The sequence below is a fragment of the Camelus dromedarius genome, chromosome 15, assembly GCF_036321535.1.
Source record: "Camelus dromedarius isolate mCamDro1 chromosome 15, mCamDro1.pat, whole genome shotgun sequence".
NCBI classification, from domain to species: Eukaryota; Metazoa; Chordata; class Mammalia; order Artiodactyla; family Camelidae; genus Camelus; species Camelus dromedarius.
The window spans coordinates 17462440-17489712 of NC_087450.1; the positions used below are offsets into that span (position 1 = coordinate 17462440).

At 38.3% G+C, this 27273-nt stretch overlaps 1 protein-coding gene across 1 annotated transcript in view; it reads left to right on the plus strand.

Moving 5' to 3' along the window:
* Positions 1–382: 382 nt before the first annotated feature.
* The window catches only part of SERTAD2 (SERTA domain containing 2), a 105539-nt gene continuing 78648 nt past the window's right edge, over positions 383–27273 (plus strand). The window contains exons 1-2 of the mRNA XM_064494445.1: positions 383–424; positions 950–1061. The gene's annotated coding sequence lies outside the window, so the exon portion shown is untranslated. The remainder of the gene's footprint in view (positions 425–949; positions 1062–27273) is intronic.

Below are 27273 nucleotides of genomic sequence, written 5' to 3' on the forward strand. Positions count from 1 at the left end.
ACCCCCACGCAGCCCTCGGATTGGCAGAAGGCGTGCTTCTGGAGAGAGGAGGGCAGAGTGACTCCGCGGGTCTCCGGCGCCTCATCTTTCCCTCCACCCCCTACTTCAACGTCCACCCACCTCTCCCCACCCCCCACTCCACTTCCCCCGCCCTGTTCGCGGCAGTGTCCTTAGAAGACTCATTGGGCCAGGGGTGAAGCCAGCCGCCTGTCGAGCTGCGCTGTCGTTGGTCGACGCTCACGCCCGTCGGAGCGGCGGGCTTCACCATTGGGTGGCTCCGTTCCGCTCCCCGCCCCCCCAACGCCTCGCCCTCTCAGTCGCCTCCTCCCCTCCCGGCATTTCCACAGCCCCCTTTCCCCTCCCGTCCGCGTCGCATCTCCCCTGTCCAGCTGGGCGGGGACTGCTGTACGACTCTGTAAAGTCTGTGAGTCACTGCACAACCCATCAATCCAATTAAATGTCTTGAGCGAGCCGAGCAGGCGGTGCTGCTGCCGCCGCCGCTCGCCCCGCCGCGGCCGCCCCTGCTCGCAGCGCCCCTCTGATCCATGGCTGTCTGTCTGTACTTGTTACGGTGTAACCTCCTCCTCCGCCTCCGCCTCCTCCTCAGGAGCCGCTGCAACTTCCCCTCAGCTAGCCTCCTCTGCTTGGGGACTGCAAAGGCATGGGATAGACCTAGAGCCACTTCTGTCTCCCTTCCAGCCCTCGTTCAGCCTCCCCCCTTTAAATTAAAGTCTGTTCCTCGCGTCTCGTCTTTTTAGAGATTTATTTGTCAGTCTTTTATTCCCCCTGATTTTATTTTCCCTCCCTGGCGCAGGGGGTCGCAGGGGCCGGTGGGTTTATCTTAGGGAAGGGGCACTCCACCCCCACCCCACCCCCGTTTTCCCTCCTCCCTCTTCGGCCGTGACTTGATTTCCCTGCTCCTCTCCGCTCCCACCCCGCGAACTCACAGTCCTGCACTCGAGTGACGCACCGACACCCCCCGCCCACAGCCCAGACGTCCCCTCCCTCGCTGCCACCCCGACCCGTCTCGGAGCTGGACCGGGTGCCGACTTCACAGAAGGGTGAGTACCGTGTTGGGCGTGGGGGGAGCGGGGTATCTGGAAAAATGTAGCCGGGCCACTTTAGGGAGGGCAGGGATCACGTTGTGGGCTAGAGGTTCCTGGTCCGGCGTGGATTTGAGGTGGCGACTGCCTCCCTCCCTCGCTCCCACTTCCCCCGCCCCTCGACTCCTTATTCACCAGCCTTGCTGTATTTCTAGGTATTGCCAGACTTCCACCATCGGAGCATTATAACGCTTATAAAATGAGCGGTAATGGCATTCTTTCTTAGTGAGCGATCATAGTCAGCGGTATGATCTGATAGACTCTATGACCTGCAAAAAGTGTAAAGCGGCTAATGGGTACATTTTCCCCCCAATCAAAGTTAAACTTTTATTCAATAAAGGCAAAGCAAAAGGTATTTCTAATTTGAATGTGTGGAGATTGAGCAAGAGAAGACAAGATCGCCTAGTGGCATGGCTTACTCTTTTTATTTTAAGATAGTTTTATAGGTTCCCTTTTGGAAAAGATATTAATTCAGGATTAACGTAAAGGTTATGAAGTCTTTGAACCTGTTGGAAGAAAGCAAGGCAAGATGGAAATCCAGCTTGACATTTCATCTTTAGCGCACCTCTATTCTAGCAACAAATTAAAACACAGAATTTTTTATTTCTCAGCCACCAGGCACAGTGGGGTATGTTAAGGACAAATAGGGTTGTTTTTTTTTTTTCTTTTGATATCCCTCTTTTGTATACTTGAATGCTCTTGAACAAAATTTTAATTTGGTTTCTTGGTTGTTGGTTGTTCAAAAGTACACATACTTGCCCATAAATTGTTCATGAGAATCTTGCTCTATGCATCTGTAATATTTAATCTGAGATAAAAGTAAAAATTATGAGAAATAGTTACTCTGAATCAGCTTCTAAGGTCACTTTTGAGAATTTAGCCTATTTAAAATGGTATTACTCCTTTTGAATCAAGTTCTGGTCTAGTTGTCCACAAGATTCAAATTAGGCCAAACCAAACATGTTTTGAAGTATTGAAGTACAGGAAAGGCCTCTTCGTAGTTCATTCTCTCCTTCTCTTTCAGACTAACCAGAATAAGTTGTTGCTAAATTTAATTGTAAAGAATAGACTGTTCCTGTACTGAAATCTGCCAAGTTTCTACAGAAAGATTTCTTTTTAAGGAGGAGAAATGTGTTTATGATCAGCTCAAAGTAGTAAAGTTGAGTCAAAAGTAAATGCTGTCATAAGGAAATGCTTGTCATAAGCCCCCAAACCTTGCAGTGTTTCAGGAAGACTTATACAAAACCTTTTTGAATTGTTTAATAAATTTCATCATGTGGCCTTTTTCATTAGTGAATCATTGAGAGGCCTCCTAGCACTGGGGAGCCATGCTGCCTGAGTTTGAATCTAGCCACCATCCCTGGATGGCTGACTGACCTTGGGAAAACTTCAAACCTGGCCTGTTCTGGTTTTCTCCTATAGTGAGAGGGATGACTTTTCCTCTAAGGGTTGCGGTAAGGATAAGTGAGAGAATGCAAGTCACAGAGCACTTGGTGTTAGCTGTCCCCCCTACCCCTACAAAAAAAATCATCCACTGAGCAGAATATTTGGTGTAGTGCTTAAGAAGGGGGCCTCCACAATCAGACTGTGTAGGTTCAAGTCCCAGCATTTTCTCTTGCTATCTTTGTGATCTTGGTCAAGTTAACCTCCAATACATCATCTGTAAAATGGAGATAATAAAAGCATTTACTTCATAGGGTTACTGTGAGGTCTGAATGAGTTAGTATATGCAAAGATCTCAGCTAATGTTGGGTACATCTTTTCAAGTTTAATTCTCTGTTATGTTCCTGGTATGTCGAAACATGGGTGATTATATTTTTTACATGTATATTTTTTGAAAAAATAAAGAATTGTTGCTGTCAGTGAAATAGAATTCTTATCCATATGTATGATGTTTTATGGGATTTATACTTTTAAATAGAGTATATGATTTTTTATGAAATTTAGTGGTTGGATGAGTTGAATTGATCACTCTTTCATTTGAACTTGCATAACAGAATATACATACTTTTATTATGATGATACCAATCATGTATTTGCTGTTATATGTGATTTTCTCCTCTACTAAACAGAGAACTCTTTGAAGGTAAGAATAGTGTTTCACTTATAATTTAATCTCCGGTGCCTACCAGAGTGCCTGGTACATAAAGAAGCTTAATGAATGCTGTGGAATGAATTAAACAATGTTATTCTCAATTTGTTTATGAGTAGTTGAATGACACTGTAAGTGATATTATGGAGAATACTATTTTTGTACTGTTGAGTTGAATTTTTATGTTCTTTTTTTTGGTAAATAGAAAGGGAATTATAGTATAACATGTTTTATAAGGAAAACATTTTTCATTTTGAATATTAAACTTAAAATAGTCTGAAAAATACATATCAAATATCTTCCTTTAATACCTGACCTGGCCACTTTTTATTGAAAGATTTTCTGACTCCCAAACCTCTTGTCACTAAGTTGGATTTTATTGTAATTAATACGAATTATACAAATTAGGTTTTGAATGTCCCAAATAATGATGTGATGTTATTATCGGCTTCAGAATTAATAATAAAAAGGAGAATTTGTCAAACCAACACTGTGAAAATGAAACGGCATCATTTCCTTAAGGACCTAAGCTTTATTTCTTTTTCCATTTAAGAGTGAAACTCTCTTGAGCAGTCTTAATAAATAATTAGCTTTCCAAATAGCTGTAGTGTAATAGGAATCATAAAGAAGGTGTAGGTAATTAGTAAATAAAACACTTAAACTTTAAACTTCACCACGTACTTAATAGGCATTACACAATTGGGTAATATATTTTTTAAATAAGCAAAATTGATGGGGCCTCTGTCACCTGCTTCATTTACGGAATCATTCAGCTTTACTTGTCAATAAAACCAGTTTAATTACTGTACCCTCTGAAATTATAAAATGCAAGAAATATCTTTCATGAAAGAGATATCTTCAGTAACAAAATCTGAATACTAACCTACTCGGAAGTGTTACAGTGTCCCAATAACATCATTAAAACTTTTCAAATATGTGAGCTATCTAGTACAATGTGGATAATTTTGAATACATAATCCTTTGTTTAACCAAATCATCATTTACCCAATTTAGTTGACTATGTTACATTTTCACTGGCTAAAACAGTTAATTAAAAAAACTCACCCTTTTTTGTTCATACACTTTTAAAGCAGCCAATCTAAAATAAAATAAAAATATTAATTTGTAGGCACTTAGAAACTACACTTAGGTGTCTGGTCTGCAAGATGTAAGGTCTGATTTTTCGCTTGACACATTTCAGCATGACATTATTTCTATAGCTCACATCTCTTTCTTTAACATTTTTTTATGAAGACATTTGAATATTAGTATTTTACAGACGTATAGGATGTCTTCAGCTTTTAAAAAAGGAAACTCTCTGATGAAGAATTGTCTGGAAAGAAGAGGAAAGGCATAGAAATAACCTTTAGAGCCTGTGATTTCTATCTTTGTCTTTTCACATTAGGAAAATGGATAGCAGTATACTCTGTCAGTGATCAAAAGGAGAGGAAAATTATATATGCATTATCTATTGACGTAAACTTAGAATTGAGGTCTGTGGAGATCTAGAATGAACAGTGCTACTGATTGGCACGTGACCTTGAGCACTACACTTAACTTCCCGGATGCTCCCTGTTCTCATCCTTTCAGTGGGAAGAGGAAAGCAGTTACCTTGCCCTCACTCACAGAGAATGTTGTAGGGATAAGTTGTAAGTGCTTTTTAAAAGCATTGGAGAAGGACAAAATGCAGGCAGAATACACGTTAGCATTTAGAAACAGATGTTTGTTTATCATAATTTAAAAATTGTGACTTCTAGATCTTTTGTCTGAGGGGCATTTTTCCCTTTAACTTTATATTTGTAGAAACCTCTTACTGATGTGTTCACAAGAATGTATAAGGTACCTAAAGAGGCAAGGAACTTTGGTTTAATTGAATGGGATTTTGAATGTTAACACAGAGTTTTGGTACATCCTGGGTTATAGCAGATGTTGATGTTGTAAGAACAAACTGTATGTATGTATCTAGGAGATAATACATTTTATTAACTTAAAGCTTGTAAAACTTGCACGTGTGTTGCAGGAAAAAATGTTCAGGTATATCAGTTCCATTAGCATATTCAAAGAGAAAAATTATATTATTTACTTTTGAATTTCAGGAGAATTGCTTGGTTATAGGATCCCTCCTTACACTCAGTTATTTTGTACCTTGACTGCAGTGAAATGTGCACATTTCAGAATATAGTGGTTTGGAAGATTTCATTTATTCCAGCTAATCTTTTATTTAGGAAGGTGAGTGAAAACAGGCGTGGAAAGGCTATATTTTAAAAAACTAGTTGTTTTTTTTTTCTCTTGTCCCTAAGAGTGAGCTGGAGACTTTAAGAGCCCAGAGTTAGCACATTATGTAAGTTTCTTTGAATTCAGCTTTCTGTCTCTCTGGTTATTAGCAGAAGAGTTGTCACAACCTCATGATGTTACTTTTTTTAAGTGGAAATGAAATTCTAGTGGATGCAGAGTAAGATCTATTAAAACAAGTGGGACATACAAATAAATACTTTTTGTTCCAACTAATATTAAGTACAGTGAACAGTGATCCTCAAATACAAGGTTGCTAAGCAGAAAGCAACTTTTAAAAACATACTGTCTTTTTGTCCTTACTGTTCAGCATCCAACTGATGAAAAAAACTTGGAGTGATCATATTTCTTTTCTACTTTTGAATGTAAAGTTTACACTGATGTTTATAAAGTTTTGTGTGGTGTTATGTACAACTTTTTAGTATTGGATATTTACTTTTAACATACTAAATAAAATGACCAAAACAGTCCACCTTTATTTAAGTTTTATCTGATTTTCACAACCCTCTTCCCTATGTTCTACCATTGTTTCTTCTATATGAGTTTGTCTGTCTTTTAATGTAGAATCTTTCTCATTTTGCTCTTATTTTCTTTCCACATTGGTCTTTTTCCTTGATCATGGCAGGTTTTTTTCTTTGGCTCTCTTTTGCCTTTGCCTCTGTATAAGGTATGGAGTAAGGGTTTTCATCTATTTCAGTCTGCTTTTGTGAGGCTGAGGCAAAGGCCTTTCATATAGAAAATGTGCTTTGCTTTATCTCAAAAGATGAGCTCTGACCCTCTTATCTACATGAAACTTAAGGGGCTTTTTTTTTTAAATTTTTTTTTTGTGGGGGGAGGTAATTAGGTTCATTTATTTATTTATTTGATGTTAGAGGCAGTCCTGGGGATTGAACCCAGGACTTCATGCATCCTAAGCATGTGCTCTACCGCTTGAGCTATACCCTCCCCTCAAGGGGCTATTTTATAAACCTAAAACTAAGTTTTAACTTACGTGAGGTGGTGACGTGTTTATTATTTACTGCTTTTCTATTAATCTCTTGTTGGGGAATACCCACAAAATTTTTTCTGTCCACGTGACTTTGAAACATCTCAAACATCCAAGCTTTGTTTTGCACAGTGCCCAGCGCTGGGTGAGCCCTGGCGGGTGTCTGAGCAATGACTGTGGTCACCTGACCACGTGGGGGGCAGCAGGCCTGAAAACAGCACATTAGAGGTGAAGAGCAGCTCCTTTGTTTTGTTTTTAACTCCTTGAAACCAGACAGAACCTCAGACTAAGTCCACTGTGAGGTTTTCCAGGGTTCGCCATTGAGTGATTAATGGTTCCTGGTGCAGTAACCATCAGCTTTATTGTCTTCCAATGGCCTCAACTCAAATGAAATGTAGCCCTTTGAGTTAACTTTTGTTTTGATTTTAAGAGTTCTCATCGAGAAAATCAAAGGTTATGAAGATGAATATGTATTTTTAAACAAAAAAGGTTTACGTAAAAATCCCTTGAGTAAAAAGATTTCCCAAGGACCCAAATCCATTGATTTGGAGAGGATGTTTAATAGTTTCTTAAAATACTTGACATCATTCAGACATTGGTAGTAGAAAACCTTTCAATTTGATTAAACAAAATGAATCTCCCTTTTGCTTTATATAACAAACAGTCCACTATTATTTTTTATTTAAAAAGTTCAAATATAAGATTAGATAAACTGCATTTTGGAGTTGATTAAAAAAGAGATTTTTCCAGAAATTATTCTTTATAAAGTCTATGCCTCTTGGAAGAAGCTTGGGGTTTTTTTGTTTGTTTGTTTGTTTTTTCTTTTTCTTTTTTTGCACACCAATATCCCATTCCTGGCTTCTCTTCATTCATTTACTCAGTTCATTCAACAGATTTATTGAGAACTTATTATGTGCCAGTTATTCTTATGAGGCATATATGTTACAGTAGTGAAGAAAAGGAGCAAATATTACTGCCTTTGTAGAAATTACATTCTAAACTATTTTGATTTGTATAGTGCTTGTTGTCTGCTATTTGGAGTAGTCATAACTAAACATTGTGTACTGATGATCTGAAAAAAAGGGGTGATTTCTTCATATGGATTTTACGCCCTCTGACTTGGTAGAAAAGGAATCCTAAACCCTGAAACAAAACTGCATTTGAATAACTACATTTGAATGGGCAATATTTATGTGAGTTCGAGTTGAAATATTAAAAGCCTATAATGTTGCCGGTTGTTTCCACCAGAAATCATGAAATCATCTTCATTTATAAATCTGGAAACCTTACAGTGGACATGGTCTGAGATTTCTCCTACCATTTTTTTTTTTTACACTTTTGAAGTTGTTTTCTCCCTCTACTTTGTTTTCTTTGTGACAGAGCCTGAAAAAAATGTGTAACACTGAAAATTGCACAATGGAAATGTAGTCAGCTATATTGCACAATTAACAAGAAAATCTTAAGTTGCCTTTGTCTAGTGTACATAAAGAACTAATCTTTTGTTTCTATGATTGTGAAAACTATGTGATTTCCTAAACAAACAAATAAAGCCCTCAGTGTACATTTCCATCTCAAATATTCAAGCAGTTAGATACATGTGTTTTTGCAGTACAAGTAGCATCAGTATATGATATGATATAATACAATGATTTTCATTAATTATTTTTGTTCTTGAATATTTAACACCTGTGCCAAGTACTTGGGGGGATCAGAAACTAATAAGACATAGCACGTGTCCATAATGGTGTTCATAGTCCAGCTGGGGAGACAAAAGATCCCCACATGAAAATTAAGTCTCTGTATTAGGCAATGTGAGATTTAACTCTTGGAAAGTCTAGTGTAGGCCTCTACAGCGTAGACCTTGGTCAAGTGGACTTGCCTTCTGGAGGTCCCGGATGGCCTTTGCGGGAATCCATCCTTCCTTTTAAGTTCAGCAGAGATGGTTAGTAGGCCTTCTTTGTGCCTTAGGCATCTAAGGGTAGAACTATCCCCTTTCTAGCTGCTGCAGCTGCTCATCAAGGATGGAAAGAAAGTGGAGCACACATCCTAGCCATTTAGTACATTTGCTAGCTATCTCTATGGGAAGCAGAAACTCTGCACCTGAAAACAGAATGCAGATGCCCCGACTTACCATGGTTCAACTTCTGACGGTTCAACTTTTACCGTGGTGTGAAAGCTCTACGCATCAGTAGAAACAAGACTTGGAATTTTGAGTTTGGATCTTTCCCTGGGCTGACAATATGCTATAGGGTCCTATGCTGATGACAGTCACGAGGTAATAACCAATACAGTTACAACCATCCTGTATTCATGCAACCATTCTGATTTTCACTTTCAGTACAGTATTCAGTAAGCTACATGGGATAGTCAGTACTTTATTATAAAATAGGCCTTGTGTTTGATGAGTTTGCCTGACTGTAGGTTAATGGAAGTGTTCTGAGCATGTTTAAGGTAGGCTATGCTAAGCTCTGATGTTGAGTAGGTTAGGTGTATTAAATTAAATGCATTTTCGACTTAACGGTATTTTCCACTTACATGGGTTTGTTGGGATGTAACCCTGGTATAAGTCGAGGAAGATCTGTGTATGGACATACAATGGATACGGTTTAGGGTCTTGAGGACAAAAACTTTTCCATAGCTTTGGAAAGCCTGGTACCTCAGTAAGGGCCCTGTGCACAAGAGGAGTTCCCTAAAAAGTGGAGAAAACACTGAAAGGAGAGAGAAGAATTGGAGGTGGAAACTTGACAGTTACTGAAGACGCATTGTTTCTTCCTCAGTTTTGCCCAGAGCAGTCTTGCCTATGAAATGGATGGGCCCTGAGCCTAATATGCCAAATTTAGGAAGTCTATACATTGCTATAATATGTAGGTATAACCTTTTAAAATTGTTTTGCTTTCGAATTAGCTCAGATTCCTGATGTGTGTGTATTTAAATTCTCAAACATAATGCTGTGTGACTATGGCTTTTGTTTTCATTTTCCTGCACACTTGAAAATATTAAGAATTTGTTTTTAGAGTGTATTTGTTTGTTTATTTGGACCTAAATCTAAGATAGAATAACACAATATATGCTTGTCCCTTAGATTTAAATTAGGGGGAAAAAGTCCAAAGCCTTAGTGTTTATTTTATCTGTTGGTGAAAGTATTTGGATACTTGTGTAGAGACTTCTTTTGTTTTTTTAAAAAATAACAATTCCTATCAAGAGTTTCTTTTCTTAAAAACTGTGTCTGTGCTCGAACCATCACACATCTGTTTGATTCAAAAGGCCACCTGGGATAGTTAGGTTCATTGTCTTGATTGATGTGATAGTTATAAGGGTGTATACATATGTCAAAGCTTATCAAATTATACATTTTAAGTATATGCATTTATTGTCTATCAATGAAACCTTTTTAAAAAAGCCACCTAGATTGAAAGGTATATTTTCAAGATAAAAATCCCTATTGTAAGTTTATATTTTTAAAGCTTGTCATTTATTTTTTAAATTTTACCTACCATTTATTTACCTTCTATCCCATAACCCAGACACATATATTTTAAGAAAGACAAATGGAACCACAGAGACCCATGGGCCAGCTGAAATTTAGATATGGGACCTTAGAGAGCTTTTCTCCATATGTAACACTCACTGGAGTATCTTTAAGTACTTTGCACAAATTTGAATTTAGAGAATTGGACTAGTGTATTTTTCAAGGAATCTTCCTTTTCGTATAGTTTAAGAGATTATGACTCATCTTTGGTGTGAAGTAAAGAGCATGAATTTAGTAAGACTTTTTTTTTTTTTTTAAAGTTTAAATCACTTAATGGTTCTTCTTAAATATTGTTCCTTTTTTTTTTTTAATTGCATTTTTAGAAATTAAAATTTTGGCATGTTGGCCCATAGACTCCATGAATGAATTTGTTTAGGGAAGAACCAAGTCTGCTCCACTCCTCTTGCCTTCATGGTCTTGAGCACAGCATGGAAGGCTTCATATGTATCTGTTAAAGTCATGGTCTCATTTCAATTAAGTATTCCTTATGTCACCCAATGTATGTTTCAGGGAAATTTCTTTATTATTGGAGTTAATGCTTATGTTAACTTTTAAAACATTGGTGATTTTTTATGAATAAAGACAGTCTAGAAAAATTTTCAGAGTCGTCTTTCTGGGATGGGTACTGTCAGGGTGTTAATAAGCTGTCACTTTCAAACTCATGGTCTTTTTACCTTACAAGAGGGACACATTAGAATTACCTGTGCCCAGGCCACAACCTGGGCTGAGGCCCTGGCTTCAGTACTTTTTGGAAGCCCCCAAATTATTGCAGTATGCAGCCACGTTGTACTCCACAGTGCTGTCTCCCACACGATATCCCCCACACCCAAACTTTCTCTTGTGAAACTTTACAACATGTGGAAAACCTGAAAGAATAATTCAGTAAAAACCCATATTCCTCCACATAGATTCAGTAATTATTAACTTTTTGTTTGTATTTGTTTTATGACTCTCCCTTTCCCTATGTGTACACTTTTTTGTACCATGTGAAAGTAGGTTTTAGACATCATGACTCTTTACTATTAAATATTTCAATATGCATCTCCTGAGAATATGGACATTTTCCTACATAACCACAGTACCATTGTCACACCTAAGAAAATTAATAATAACTTGGAACGCTTTGCAAGAGCTCAATTCCATTTATTAAAGGTGTATGAATTCATATTCTACTGATAATTAAATGCATGTGAAGTGAGAAGTTCTTGCAGAATATGAGGTTCTGGGAATTTTTGCTAAAGATATGTTTCTTTTCTGTGTTTGCAAGAAAGGCCACTACTTCAAACATTTTTATAAGGTAAATGCCTTTTCTCATGTGTAGTGAGGTAAGATCCTTTCTAGTTCTAACATCGCATGATCATATCATGAGAAAAAACATTCATCAAAGTTCATGCCACAATGTGGTTTCGTGGAAAAAGCCCCATTTTGAGCCAGAATGATGTTGGTTCAGTTTCTTGCTCTGCCACTTACTGTAAGTGACCTTGGAGAGGTTAAACTCATGTATCAGGATGCTTTCAGAAACCACCCTGAAACTTGCTGGAATCATCAAGAGATTTATTATCTCACAACAAATCCAGAGGGTAGGGCAGGCTCCATGGTTGGTCAGTTCTGTAGCTCAGGTTCAGAGCATCTTTCAGCTCTCAGCTGGACTCCTTGCTGGCACTTACTTCTGTTTTGGCCCCTTCCCCAAGCTAGTTCACATCCATACGTGAGGATATTCAGAGGAAGTCAGAAACCTCTCCACAGGTGTGGACTGTCAAGTCTTTCTGTCTGATTGGGCATCTCTGCCCACATCTGGACCAGTAAGCGGGGATGGCGTTCTCCTAAGGAGAAGAAGAGAGGAGTGGATGTTGGGTATACCATTAACAGTTCATTAACTCCTAAGTCTCTGTTTTCCTTGCTATAAAGTAGGAACAGTGATAGTTACCTCAGTGATTATTAACTGATACACAATAGATAAAGCAACAAACACAGCTAATTTTAATAAATGCTAATTCTTATGTTTACTTCTCTTTCCATCTTATAGAAAATTCTGTCTTCCTTTGATACTGCCGTAGTCCATACTAGGAAGCATATGTGACTCTCTCTTAACTAGTCTCTTACCTGTTCTCTCATCTCAGTATCTAGGGCCTGGCATTTTATGGGAACTTTACAAATTGGTCAGATACCCTCCACTAACCTACCTTGGCCATCTTATTTTTTCTTATATATTTCAACTTCACTTTATATTATTTCAAAGCCAGGGAAAGGAAACTGTCAACAGTATGTATGTATTCATCAAGATACAAATCAGATGGGAACAAAAATCCCTTTAATTTCACTATTTGTAAAAACAACAGACTTGAAATAGATTTTTTTCCTTTTATTAAAAGAAATGCACCATGACCTATGGAAAAGTCAGCAAAATAAAATGCTATGTTTGAAATATAGTATCTTATTTGTCCAGGATACACCAAGTCTTTGATGCTTTGGGAATAGCCAGGCTTATCATGGTAGTTTAGCTGCTCTGGTTTCTCTAGAACTTATTTCCTAAATAGAATTGTGTCTAATTAACAAGTCAGTCTTTTTTGGATTCTTTGGTCTTGAAGCCTCTCTTACCCACCATGAGAAAGTCATCTTCTCAAGATGTATTTTCTGACATGTGTGCACACTGGAGGGTCTCTGCTCAGGCATGCCCTTCTCAAAACATGTAGAGAAGGATTGTCATATTTTTCCCCTATGGAATTTCTGAAGCATTCCTGAAACACCTGTGAAGCCTGTCACAACCTAATCACATGGGAAGATCTTCACCTTTTTTTTTTTTTAAATTTTCTTCCTAAATGATGTGATTACTTTTTAAAAAAATAAACAATGTTAGTATTTTATTTCCTTCTTTTTTTTTTTTTTGGTATATATATTTTTATTGAAGTATCTTCAGTTTACAATGTTGTGTCAATTTCTGGTGTACAGCACAGTCATACATGAACATACATATATTCGTTTTCATATTCTTTTTCACCATAAGTTACTACAAGGTATCAAATATAGTTCCCTGTACTATTCAGCATGAACTTGCTGTTTATCTGTTCTCTATATATCAGTTAGTATCTGCAAATGTCTAACTCCCAATTTATCCCTGCCCCGGGATCACTTTTGAAGGAGAGCTGCCGATTCTTTTTGACCTCTCAAGTGGAATGTTTAATTCCTACCAGCCTCCATGGCAAGAAAAGAAGGGTGAAAGTCCAGTATCTCTCTTGACTTGGAAGATGCTAAGTCTTGATTTGTCCCTAGATTTTCAGTTACAGTTTTTTTGACCTTGTCTTTAATTTTTAGATTGAGCGTTGATGAGGTCTCTATGTTCTAGTAAGCTCTGTGAATATTGAAAATACTTGGATTTTTGAATGATTCCACCCATAATTCAAAGCTTCTGCAGTCATGAATTGTTTCAGATAGAGGTATACTTTTAAAAGAACTATTTCAGTGTGTGTTGATGTTTCTTATAATCTCAAATGAAAGTCCTGTAAATGTTAAGTTATGAAGCAGCACAATGAAAGCAGAACTCTGAAATAGTAATTTTATGTAAAAAGCCAGAGAGAGGACGTTGTGGCTATAATTTTAGTTAGAAGTGCTAGAGGTTTGGGAAAAAAAGTTAGAAATTTGTATTGCATTTCCTTGTAGTGCTATTGGTTACTCTTAAAAAGGATGACGTAAGATTATAACTTGTGAAGCTTGGTTTTGTTTGGGCAAATTTTTAATTTTAGTACCTTGCAGAGCAGTTTAGTGGACAAGATTCCCTTTGCTGCGTGACAAACGCCTTTACTGTTTGCTACCTGTGGCTCAGAGGCTGAAAGAAAAAGTGAAATGGCTGTTGTTTTCCATCTAATACAGATTTTATTTTTATTTCCACTACCCAGTGTTAAAAAAAGAAAAGAAAACAAAGATCAAGATCCAAAAGCTCAAACTAAAATTTAATTTCCTAACTAGAATAAGACTGGTTTTTGCCATGATGTGAAAAGTCATCCATAGGAAACGTTTGTTAATAGCTAAACAGTTGGCCGTACTGGTGGCTGGGATTAGTAGCATTAGTTGGATCCAGATGTATCCCTGTCTTCTGATGCTCAGTCAGGTTAAAAACCAATCAAGGCTAAGCAGTTGGGACTGACTCAACTTCTGTTTTACCTCCTTACAGAGGAATGTTTCAGCTGTGCTTCTTGCCCCTACTTTTTTTTGTCTCCCTGAGAGAATGGAACAAAAGTCCAAGTGACAGTAGTTTGGAGGGCAGTGCATTATCCGCCTCACATTACCCAAGACTTATATACTCAATGATAGAGTAATTGCTAGAGCTTTGTCCTTCTTTCTTTCTTGATTCTGTCATTTCTTTGTTGCCTTGGAGCTTCTCATGGGTGGGGCCTAAAGTTGTATGGAATGAATTCCAAGGGCAAACTGCTTTTGTCCCAGGTCATTTGTTGCTTTCATTTTCTATAAGGAGTTCTTATTTTGGCTGAAAATGGCAGCATGACCAACAGAAAATTGTTGACTAGCTGAGAAAAGTATATTTATAGTAGCTTTAAAAAAATTCTTTGGAAAAGAGATTATACTTTGAGAATGATTTTTATTATTATTTCTGAAAGACCCAAATACCATGGGGAAATTTTATAGCCATAAATCCATTTTGCTGTATTAACCATTGTGCCATTCAGTTTGTGCATCTTTAACAATATGCTATCTGAGCATGAAGCATTTGGGGAAACTTACTGGTCCACTTTGAGTTTTGGGAAGTATTTTTTTTTTCCTATTTGCAGCTGGACAGAAACAAAGGATAGTTTGAGAGTATTATTGGAATGATATTATGGTTGAAAAATTTGATTGTTACAAAATTTGTCTGTAATTAGCCATGAATTTAGTTTTATAGTGGACCAAGTTGTGGACTCTGCTAGAGAAACAGTCCATCTTTCTGAACTTAGTGTGAAAATCTCGTAGTATGGGGACATCCTGTCTTCTCAGCATTGTTGTCGTGTTCTGCTGCAACTCATTTCAACTCATTTCAGGTGTTACTAAGGCTAACATAGTGACTTCTGAGTGGTAAGTACACTAGATTGGTAGGGGTCATGCATTTTTGGTTTTGTTTTTTTCAGTACTTACGTATCATAAGAACAACGTGATGAAAACTGAAGCATTTTCTGTTTGCACTAATTTAGGTCATCAATAGAGACATAAAGGCATTTGACTGCTTTTTTTTTTTTTTTCCGGTTTTGTTCTCACCTAAATACTAGACAGGGAGAAGGGCAAAGAATCTATGTTGCAGGGGCAGGGTGTGTTGGGAGGGATGTGATGGAGGAGAGGGGCTTGCTGCTACCACGTCTGTTCATTTTTGTAATCTCCTAACTTCTTCATATGGTCTCTGACAACTGTTCTAGTGACAAGTTTCACTTCTTTTGGAGAAATTGTGACTTTTATTTTTGGGTAATTCTGTGAATAAGAAAATAGGTTTTTAAAAGTGGATTTCTTATTTCCTAAAATAAAGTGGAAGCCTTTTTCCTTTTGTTCTTCTGCTTCATCTTATATTAGCCAGTTGTACACTTACAGAATTATTGGTGTGAGAATTAACTCTTTTGAAAGCTTTCAAGTTTTTTTTTTTTTTTTTGATCCAGGTTGTTGGCATTCCACCTGACAGTATCTGCATACTTCTTATCTTAGGAATACAAAATAAGATGCACTTTAGAATATTTATCCTTTAATTTTTGAATCCCAGATGCAGGAACTAGTGCAAACTCGGTATGTCATTATGTGATGAGAGAAAACAAGACATGTTTATGACTAGGAGAAAATTCTTGGCAAAGAGAAGTTCTGTCCTGTTCAATCAATTCCTGAAATTGAACTGAGTTTTCTTTGATTAGGTACATCTTTGAAGTTGAAATGATTTAGCAGTCATTTGTGAGCACTGGTTAGTGAGGTCTGAGGGCCCTCTGTGCTCCCAAGGAGGCAGTTTGTGCAGCAGATTCATAGCGAGTAAGTGTACTATGACTTTTCTAAAGAGTTCTAAAGAATAGGTGATGTTTTGGTACACTGGGGCACAGCATTTACACCATGAGGTGTTAGGTGGAAACTCAGACGCTTTGTCAATCCACTCAGTCAGTATCTACCTTCATATGCCTTCATTTTCTCAATATGCATTTGTAATTGCTTTAAAGCAGTCCTGTCAATTTGACAGCCAGAAAGGGTAACAAAAATAAAGTCCATATAGTTGACTTTAGAATTTTAAGTAAGTTGTATAGGGGAACATATTAAGTATGAGGGTAACCATCAATTTGATTTCTCTTACTGTTCCTCCTGCTGATCACTTTGATAAGTTGACTGCTTTGCTTTAGGTAAAGTTTTAATTCTTTTAAATTAAAAATGAAGTTCATGAACTTTGTACTGGCTCAGAATGTGTGATGTTCTGCTTTAATCACTGGTCTGTTCAGTCAGTAAAATTCCTATACTTTTAAAACATTCCTGACTGTCAGACTATTAATGTTACTGCATGCTGCCATTTTGTTATCATTGTTTTGTATCATCATTGACTCGTGTGATCAGGTGTCCTTCACCACATGAGGGAATGAAGCTGGCAACAGCCATTTTCAAGTATAATCTAAAACTACTCCATATTTTTCCACCAGGTTTTGTGGCATCCTTTTTTAGCATTCATGTTAAAGGAGGCGCCCAGGATGGCCCTTCAGGTTTCTAGATGTGTTTAAGAATATGTAGCCAATGTTACTTGCTGGAAGCAGCCCTGGAAAAGTTGAACTGGTGCCATATTTTTCATGCTACTATTATGTCTAGCTGTAAAACGAAGGAAGTGCTAATAACACTTCCTACTTGTTTAGCACATTTTCCTCCCCAGCTCTCCGAGGCATTGGCCAATATCAGGCAGGACTCCCAGCCTATATTTCTATTATTTTCTAATTCCTGTAACATAATGTTGCTTAAGACTTCTACTCATTATCTTATATTCTTATGTTCTCCTAAAATTTGGAAAATAATGTTTGTTATTGTCATCCCCATTTCTCAGATGCTGAGAATAAGTCACATCATGGCTAAGTCTGTGACCTAGGATTATGCTGTAATCAGCCACAGAGGCAGAAACAGAACTCAGGATTCTTCCTCAGCTTCATTTTATTACTGAACAATAGTTTTCCTCCTTTTCATATATACTTACAACAGGACCAAAGAAAATACATTTTCAGGTTCCAAAATATTTCCCATATCTCTTCTTCAGAGAAGAGATATAAATGTTAGGATTTATACTAGATTTATTGTCTGAAGTAAAATTTCAGTGCTGGTTATAAACACGATCTGTTCCCATATTATTCCTGATTTGACTGCTATCCCAGAAGGTGATGGATAGTTGAAGAAAGAGTATAATGAATGCATCCCCTATTTTCTTTTTGCCCTTTTACATTTAATTTAATATGAAGTTGCTTTCTGCCAGGGAATATCATGAATGGACATATGTTAATAAGCCAGACTTTCTTCTCTTTTATAGGAATAAACTTAACAAAATATCTCCCCAAAGGGGGTCAGTTAGAGTGTGTTAATACTTGAGTGAGTACTTTCTAAACTTACAGGAGGAAGCAACTCCAACCCACTCGGAAAATGCAGTCGTTCCCGTAAAACTCAGCTACTACAGTCTGAATATAGTTTGTGCTTTGAAATATATCTTCTCTAATTCTTTTTGTTAGTGAGTGTCTGTAAAACTTGAGGCGGAGTCTGTAAAAACTAGAAGAATTAACCGTTCTGCTTTAAAAAAATCTAACTGAGGAGTTTCTGAGGGTGGCAGTTTTTTTTCTTTTCCTTCAGAGTAACAAAAGTGAAAGTTGCATTTTGATCAATTTTGCTCAGCCTTCTTAGTGACAACTTCAGGCACAAAGCGTGTGCTGGGGCACACACACAAAGCAGTCTTCTTGTTTCAGTGCCCTGCACGTGAACTGCTGCATGTCCACACATGCCACACATAAAGAGTCCATTCTTGCTCACACGCAGCCGAGGGAGGCCGGCCACTGCGGTCTTCTGCTCAGTGGAAATTGGCAGCCTTTCTCCTCCTGTAAACAACAGCCTGACGTCACCCCATGCAGCAGTGATAGCAGACCCACTTTAGAGATTCTCAATTGGCAGATCTGCTGAAGGCCTGTCACTGGCTTTGATCATCTTCACTCACACTTGAATAAATGCAGTGCGGAGAGGTTCCTTAACAGCAGGAATGCTGGCAGAGCCCTCTAAAACGGTTTGTGAAGCACTTGACCTTGAATTTTCACATATAATCCTAACAAGAAACCTGAGTGACGAGCAGGAGAATTGTAGTCATTCCTATTTTAGAAACGAGCTAACTCCAGTCCAGAGAATTAAAGACTTAGCAAGTGGTGGAATGACTGAAATTCAGGCCTGTTTTGTCTTTCTTTTTACTGTATTAAATAACTTCTCTAGTAATTGTTAATTGTTCTATTCTGTTACTTCCTCTCCCATCTAAAATGTGTGGGATGATGATTTATGAGTTTTTCCCCAGTCAAGACATCTGTGCATTAAAATCAGATATAGTCTTGTTGCATTTGGGAACTCCCAGAAAATACATTAACCCACTCCCTTGCCTCAGAGAGAGCCTTTTGAAAAATCCACCGTCAAGTCTACACTCACCATCCTAATTGGAAAGATTTATTAACAAGATGATCCTGTTCTTCATTTGGCCTCTGAAAGCTGCATAAAATTGAGAGGTTGAATGATCGTAATTCTTTTGTGTTATTAACAGTAAGAGACAAAACCAACTTGAAGGGGCTGTTCTATTAGTTAGCTATCAGGAGTTTATTAGGAAGGAGGGAAGAGCTGAGCTACTGGTTAAAATGTAACTTACTTGTTGTATAAATAGTTGTCTTTCTCACGTGCCCACTTCTAGTTTATTTTCGGGCAGTTATGAAAAGTGAAAAAGTATAATGCCCTTTCATGATTTATGGTTGCATATGTGGTTTGGGAATCCTTCAGGTTGCAGATAACTCTTGGTTTTCTGTTTCTGACTCTTAAGTGGATTTTTCAATGTGATGTTAAAGAAGAAGCAGGAAGAGTGTTTAGATATGTATGGACTGTCCGCAGTCAAGTCCTCAGACCTTAAATTCTCTGATGAACGCCCCAGCTTGAGCCAGCTCCACCGATTTTGAGGTATCTGTTTAGGAAATGCAATTAATATTGATTTTAACTTACTCCTGACAGAAAATCTGCCTAAATCCTATGTATTAAAAAGACAAATATAATTTTTTAAAAGGCTGCTTTCTAAAATTGCACTTTGGCACACAGTAGGCACTCAAAAATGAATTTTAAATGAAACTGATCATCAGAAGCTAACTATGTTAGCAACCTCAGTAAACTAGCATCTACATAGTAGTTGACTGAAGCATACCCCAGGAAAAAAGTGCATTTGGGGTGAAAGAAACATATGTTGTTGGATAATGTAAAATGAACCAAAAGAGCTGTTTACTATGCTTTTTATTTCACTAAATGGAAAAAAATCGTTTGCCTTTAAAAGTCAGTAGTGCTGGTTTTAAAAACTAGAGCAGGTTGAAGGAATAGAGGGAGGGGTAGTACATCAAATCTGCTTTAACAAAGAAAATAAGTCACTGCCTTCTCACCATCTTTTGCGTCTTTCTGTCTGTGACAGAGAATAGGAGCAAGTAACAGCTGCCAGTCAAAGCCCCTCATTTTCTGCTGGGCAGTGAAGTCTCAAAGTCTGGGTGTGTGGTGGGGGGAGTGGAGCAGCCGGTGCAGTGAGCAGCCCTGGCGGTGTGCGCGACGGTGCCCAGTGCCGGGCTTCCCCAGGGCTGCCCTTGCGGGAAGCCCGTGCCCACTTCTTACAGGAATGGCTGCAGGGGTCTGCCCAACCCAGTTTTAAGTTAAAAAAAAAAAAAAGGATGCCAAGTGTCCCAGTCTATGACTTAACAGCATGGAGTTTCTCATCCCTGCAAGAGGCTGTTTGCAATTGTAAACACATAGTAGTAAGGGCAGAGGACAGATGTTAGGTAAGTGAGAGCAGTAGGGGAGCTTTGGGAGAGCCAAGCTGACCTTAGATTTTAACTCTTAGGTAATTAGCTTGTTGTCTGTTCCACAGTGGATATAATATGAGCAGAAAGCAAGGAAGCATTTGAATTTTAACCCTTCATAAAAAGCATTAGCTTTTTATTTTAGCATTTCAGAGTTTGTTGGAAAATACCATTTTGGCAGGTTTGTCACAAGCGAGGATACCACCTGATTTGTATGGCGCATTGCTGTATACAAGCACTCTCAGGAGCATTGTTTTATTTAACACCCAAAGCCTTAACTACCTTGTGAGGTACTGCCCTTCCCCTTTATAAATGAGAAAACAGAATTCCGAGAGTTTGTGACTTGTTGAAGGGCTCCCAGCTAGTAGACAGAGCTCAAGCTTTGACTGGAATCCCTGTCTTTTGACTCCAGTGTTCCCTTCACCGAGCTGGGAACAAGTGCCTTGGTTAACACCCAGCTTCGTGGTCTTCCCTTCTCTCGCTCTCCTGTCTGCACAGAAAACCACAGTCAGCAAATCCAGCTTAGTGACCAGTTCCTGTTGCTTTGAGTAAGAACATACATACTATCAAAGGGTGGCTTCTTGATTGACTTTGAAGTTAATAATCCAATAAAAAAAGAGGAGCCTTGTTATTTCTTACTCAGAATCAGAATAGTAATACAGAATGAACCTTAGGGACCATTTGGTTTTAATACACATTGTTTTACCCAGAGTAAAGCCCTTCATAAGGAAAGTGAAACTCTTGTTAATTGCAGAGGACTGGAGCTCATTTCCCCAGACTCAGACCAGTGTGCTCTTTCTTTTAAAAAACCTCCTTAAATAGAGGCTACAGTTCTCATCCTAGGAGCTAATTTGACTTGAGTTTCCAGCAGACATTCCCGGGCATCTACCCTGTGCTGGAACCAGCCTTGTGGGCGTTTAGGATCTAAGGAGGGGAGACTTACTCTAGAGTGACATACACCAGTACTAAGTGTTCAGCCATTTAAGAGACTAAGAATATCACAGGTAGATTCATGGATAATTCAGATTTGGTCTCAGTCTTTTGGAAACATTTATGAAGAAGCCCTTTTTTGTATGACCTTCTATTTGCTAGAAAAATGACAACTGTGACCCCTTTGGAGTGTTTCAGAATATCGCTGCCCATCCTTGAGAAGCTGAAGTGTGAAGATTAAAAAAACAAATCAAATTGTAGTTGTTAGCATCAGATTTCTCTTTAGGCATTGTCCCTAGAAGTTTTGACTGAGAAAATTGTATATTCCTTGTGCCTTGGTATAACTTTTAACTCCTTGATGTACATTTTCAAGGAACTGATAGTGAGGGAGTTCAACTGAGAGCCCAGAGAGCCTTTTTGAAGCCTCTGGTAATTTGGGCAGTCTCCAAGTCAAGCTGAATTGATAGGGAATGCAAAATTGATCAGCATGGTTACAAGTTCCATTATATAAAAGAGATCCCTTTGCCAACAAAAACGCTCACAGAATGCCTTTATAGGATCTAACTTGCACCAGAATTAAACTTGTCTTTCTCAGTTGTTACTTCCAAAGCTGAACAGACTGCATTGTGTAAATGGGTCAGTTTGTGCAGTATTCTGCATGAAGTGTTCAGGTATATGCAAAGGCAGCTCGACTATAAATTTCAAGGACAAACTAACCTCCAGGAAAGCAGATATAGAAGGAAGCTATATTATGTTCTTAGAGAAAGAGAAACTTCTCTTTAATTTCTCAGGCTCTTGGCTTGGATCGTGCTCACCTCTGTCAACTCCAGGCAGCTGAGCTTCATTCTCTCACCTTTCTGCCTCTAAGTCCTTGAATCACACTCGGCGGTACGTGCTTATGAGCAGGTGATTCCGCCCTCATTCCGTTCTCTAGGGCCTAAGAACTGGATGGAGTGATTTGGGGTTAGCTTTAGAAAAATAAACAGATACCCCACTGACTACAGTCTGTGTAGTACCTTTCTACCATTAATGTGTCTCATTGGCTTCAAATCAGGCAGAGGTAAAATATAAATGGTACGTGGGTAAATTTTGCCAAAGAGGCTTTGAGGGTCCTACCTTCCCTTACCATGTTTACCCAGAAGTGTCCCTCATTTCATTTTGGTAGCAAAGACCGAAGTTGAATTTCAATAGCAATCTCTTTGTATTTGTGGCTTTTTATGAGTCGCACCAGTTTTCCCTCTTAGGTGATAAATGGTGGTTGTGGGGAAGGGGAATTCCATAGATTTTAGGGCAAGAACCCAACTCATTACTCATTCAATCCATTATTCATTATTTAAATGTTCAGTTCATAACTTCAGCCCCCAAGACTTTAGGAGAAAAACAGATATTGCCTGTCTGTTTGACGGGAGGTGTTGGAAACCTATCCGACCAACTTAGAAAACGGAGACTTACTGACGTACAGAATCTAAGAAACGCTTGGGGCTACCAAGCTGTGGGAAGAGCAGTATTGCAGTTGTTTGAACATGGTGAACATTGCCAAGACTCTCATTGTCTTTCATCTCTGCCTCTTTCTGTATGTTTGTTTCATTCCTTCTCGTGGCTGGGAACATGGCCACCAATGGTTTATCTTACAGCTTCTGTCATTGAAAAATTCTCTGGATGCCAAGTTAAAAAAAAATCATAGGCGAGGAGCTCAGATCAATGAGGGTCATGTGTCCATCCCTGGGTCACTCAACAGGGGTCAGGGAGGTGGGGGTCCTGGAAACATGGTGACACATGTGTTTAGCCATATGACTACAAATGGGTAGGTGGGTATTTCCCAGGATAAGAGATGATTGTTGGAAAGAAAATTCCCCAGCATGTATGCCCACTGCAACATGTCAGACCAGTGCCTTTCAAATGTTTTCACAGAAGAATCATAGTAAAAAATGTTTTACACAGAAGCACACATATACATACACTTTTAATTGAAAAAAAAATTATGAAACAGTATTCACCCTCACTATGTTACAAGACATTCTGGTACTTTCTCTTACATTCTATTAGAGTTCATTTTTAAGTAATGTTGGTTATAATCTACCTAATTGATTTCATGACCCATTAATGGTTAAGATCTGTAGTTTGAGAAATTCTGTGCTAATTAAAAGTAGCAGACAGGTAAGTTCACATGCATACAGATACTTGGGCATGGGTATTTGTTCAGTCCTGTTGAAGAAATGACTTATGTTCTAGAAGGATGCTGGGGTCTTGGAGGTGACAAATATGTAACATGAATACCTTTTCCAGTTTTCGTGGTGTTTTTCCTACCGAGGAACATTCTGGAGCCAGTCCCTTTGTAAATGAGCAGAACAAGTGCTATATGCCATCAGCTGCACTCCACTCTGTTTTGAACTTACCTTTGGGTGAGAAATAATGAAATCCTGTGGACCTAGAAAATTTCCCAAAGTGCTTTCACTTCTCTCTTAAAACAAAACATCAACACAGCTTTCTTGAAAACTTTATTTTGGCAGCGTGAAGGGCAGCTGTCCTGATCATCGTAATACTGTAAAAGGATGGGTGAAGTCTTTACTTATTCAAGAGTCGGTTGAAAAACTAAGGCCTCTTATTTTTTATTTTCTACTGAAACATTTGAATCCCCAGCCTTCTCTCTTTTAAGTTGAACTGAGAGATTCAGATGGAAACTTTTAACAGCAGTAGAGCAGAATGACTCCTGAATGACATATGAAAATGCAGAGAAGACTGGTAGAGTTCCTTCCTGCAGAAGCCCATGGAGATCCTAAATAGCTAACTGATTAGCATAAAGTGCCATAAGTCTCACTGTGAAATGCAAAGCAAAAAAATCGTCTAGAAGAATATATTGGGGAATATAGAATTAGGAATACAGAGAGATCTCATAAACAAGGTACAAAAAAGTACCGACCATGAAGAAAGAGACTGATAAAAAATTTGACTACTGTCGATGGAATTTCTGTTCACTGAGAAGATTGGAAAAAGTAGGTTTGGAAACGTATTTAGAACACGTATAATAGACAAAGGACTCATAGTCAGAATATATAAAGAACTGTTGGTGGGAGTGTAAATTGGTACAACCATGTTAGGAAGAAGTTTGGCAGTATCCAGTAAAGCTGAAGATAAGATACCCTGTGAGCCAGCAGTTTCAGTCCTACTAGGTTTATAACTTGGAACAATAGATCCTCAAACCTTTTGATCTCACTGTACACTCTTAAAAATTATTGAGGGCCTCAGAGAACTTTTGTTTATGTGGATTATATCTGCTGATGTCTACCATATTAGAAAATAGAGAAATTTATAAAATATTTGTTTATCCATTAAAAACCCCATTATGTGTTAACATAAATAACTTACTTTTTATGAAAAATAACAATTTTTCCAAAACAAGCAAAAAAATTTAGTGGGAAGACTGGCATTGTTTTCCAGTTTTGCAGATCTATTTGATGTCTAGCTTAATAGAAGAGAGCTGGATTCTTAGATCTGCTTTTTGTATACATCTGTATGGTATGTTGTTTTGGTTGAAGTTTATGAAGGAAATGTAGCCTCACACAGATATGTGGTTGGAAAAAAGAGGGATATTTTAATAACCTTTTCAAACAATTGTAGATATTCTTTGTGAAATCTGAAACTGTATCAATGAACTTTCAATTATTTATTACATTAAAATCTTTTAGTTTAGCTTGCACATTGAGTAGATTCTTCACTCAACTGTTTTTGTAACGCCATACACTGATTATTTGGGAAATAATTGTTTCACCGACTTATGCAGATCTTTTTGTTGTAGACACACTTCCATATACAATATTAAAATGTTGCATTCTTTAACTTTACTACTGATCTCATCAGAAAAGTGTTTAAATATGTCAAGGACATAGTGGCAGATTCAAGTTTTCCAAAATTCTCATTTTTACTTGAAAGCCTAAATGTTATCACTGGCACCAAAACTCAGTTGTTTTTCTCTAAAGGATAGGCTCACTTGTCTGCCAGATACTCAAGTCTGAATAACCGCAGTTTGTATGGCTGTCATTCCTTCAGGAAGAATGGTGTCCCATGAAAAAGGCAGCTGCCGTCAGCTCAAAGGCAAACAGTTGCCCAAGCACCTTCCCCGGGCCCCCAGGGCACCTTGGTCTGAGGCAGAGGCGCTTTCTGTGGACTCTCCCATTTAGTCACACGGAACATTACAAAGACATGTACTTGAGGGTTGAGATTTAATCAAAATAATATTTTTTTCTGCTTTAGAGTGTGGTAGTGAGGAAAACAGCGACTGCTAGTGCAGTTTGCTGCCACTGCCTTTGTTCATGTCATCCGAAATCCCTCCAGGGTTTTTCACTGTTGTGAAGAAGGCAAATAATGTCTTAGAATTTGTATGAAAATAGTTTTGACTTTGTGGGCCCTCTGAAGGGGGCTGGGGATCCCCCACGATCCTAGGACGCCTCTCTCTCCAGGAGTTGGTCCACACTTGAGAACAGTGCCCTAGAGAAAGCACCACTCTCTTGCACCAGGATACACTAGGATGCATCAGGGTCACATGGGGAGGGGGAACATATGCTTAAGAAGGGGTATACGGTGGGGAGGGTGCTTCTGGGACACTGATAACATTCTGTTCCTTGGCCTGGGTGGAAGTATTTGTTCTACGATATGGGAATCTGTCCATTTTTATTTGTGCACTTTCCTATACATCTTTTACTTACCAGTCTGATTCTCTGACTTTGACTAGTTAGTCTCTGGTTTAGTGATACAAAGGGTATTGAGAATGGAAGAACTACCCTCCAGTGCCCCCCTGTTTGTATTGTATCTGGGATGTCTTTGTCCGACCGTTACCGCTTTTTGGGCTATGGTTCCTTTGTTTATATTACAGTTGAGGTAGGAAGTCAAGTGCTTCTAGTGTGTTTTCCCTTTCGTAGTTTCTGACATGGCTAAGGCAGTGAAAATTATGAGGAGGGAGCTTCTTTTTTTTTTTTTAATTAAAAACTTTATATAGTGCTTAGTTACTTGAGACTTAGGGACCTTACCATAGAAGTTATTTCCATATCCTTATTTTCTGGAAGGGGAACAAAATGAAAAGTGACTTGAATAAGGACACACGTGGAGAATAAAACCATTTCTTTTGCTGTTATTAAATCATAGAACTATGGTGACCATCTGTGAAATAAGAAGTAGTAATAAGATTTTGGCATTACTGGATTATCTTACTTATGGTCATGCTCTTTGAACACTTTCACTTTGATTGTCTAATGTTATCTTGGTAACACCAAATTAGCACAAAAAGTTCTCATACTTCCATTTCATAGATAAGAACACTGAGGTTCAGAAAAGATCAGTAAATTAATTCAGTAGCAAAGCCAGGACTAGTCTAGATTTCACGGCTCCTAAAATTTGCTCTTCCCACGAAGCTAGTTTAATTGTATGGGGTTCAAGATAGTCAACAAAATCCTTGCCTCATTGGTCCTCTTGCTGTAAGCTGAGCTCTCGCGCTTTGGGTCAGGAGCATCAGTCAGTGCCCTGTATGTACATCAGCACCATCTCCCATGCTTCCTTATGTTCTAAACTTGGAATGAGAATATTCAGAAAACCACAAAGACTGAATTTCAGTTTCGTCTGTTAGAAACTGAGTCCACCGAGGTATGCATTCTAGGCTACTAATCATAGCCTTCAACCTGAACCCACGTGCTGTAAGTGAGAGGAGTGTGCACGCTCCATTTATTAGCTGCCAGGGTGACTGGAAGGTGATGGAGCTGGACTGCAGGTAAAACTGATAAGCTTTCAGATGTACCTGATTTTCCAGCAGGACTGTCTTCCTGCTCCTTGGCTGAGGTTCACACACTCAGGATTTGTGTGTGCAAGAGTGTATGCACTAAGAAAACAGAATGATCCCTGCTTGGTTGCCACAGGTCAGGTGAAGACTGCCTGGATTCTGGAGGGTATGGGATATGGCCCACTGAGCTAGCTATGACTTAAATGGACATGTGAAGTCTTCACGAAGGTGTCTAACAATCTCTAGCAACAGAGTGAGGGAATAAGGGGGGAAAAAAGGCTCTTTTTATAGTTTGCCCAGGCTAAAACTTCATTCTTTTTTGAAAGCAATGTTTACTTATGTTTAATGTTAGAATTCCAGGATAAATACAAACATTTTTGGATATTATATGTCCTGTGTTTCACAACCAGGATCCATATTCAGTAAGTATTTTTCTCATTAACTTCTGCCAGGATATTATTTTTGAGATTTAGGTCTTAATCTGAGTCTTTCACAAGTGAAATAGAACAGAAATCTTAGAAATGAATCTACAAAT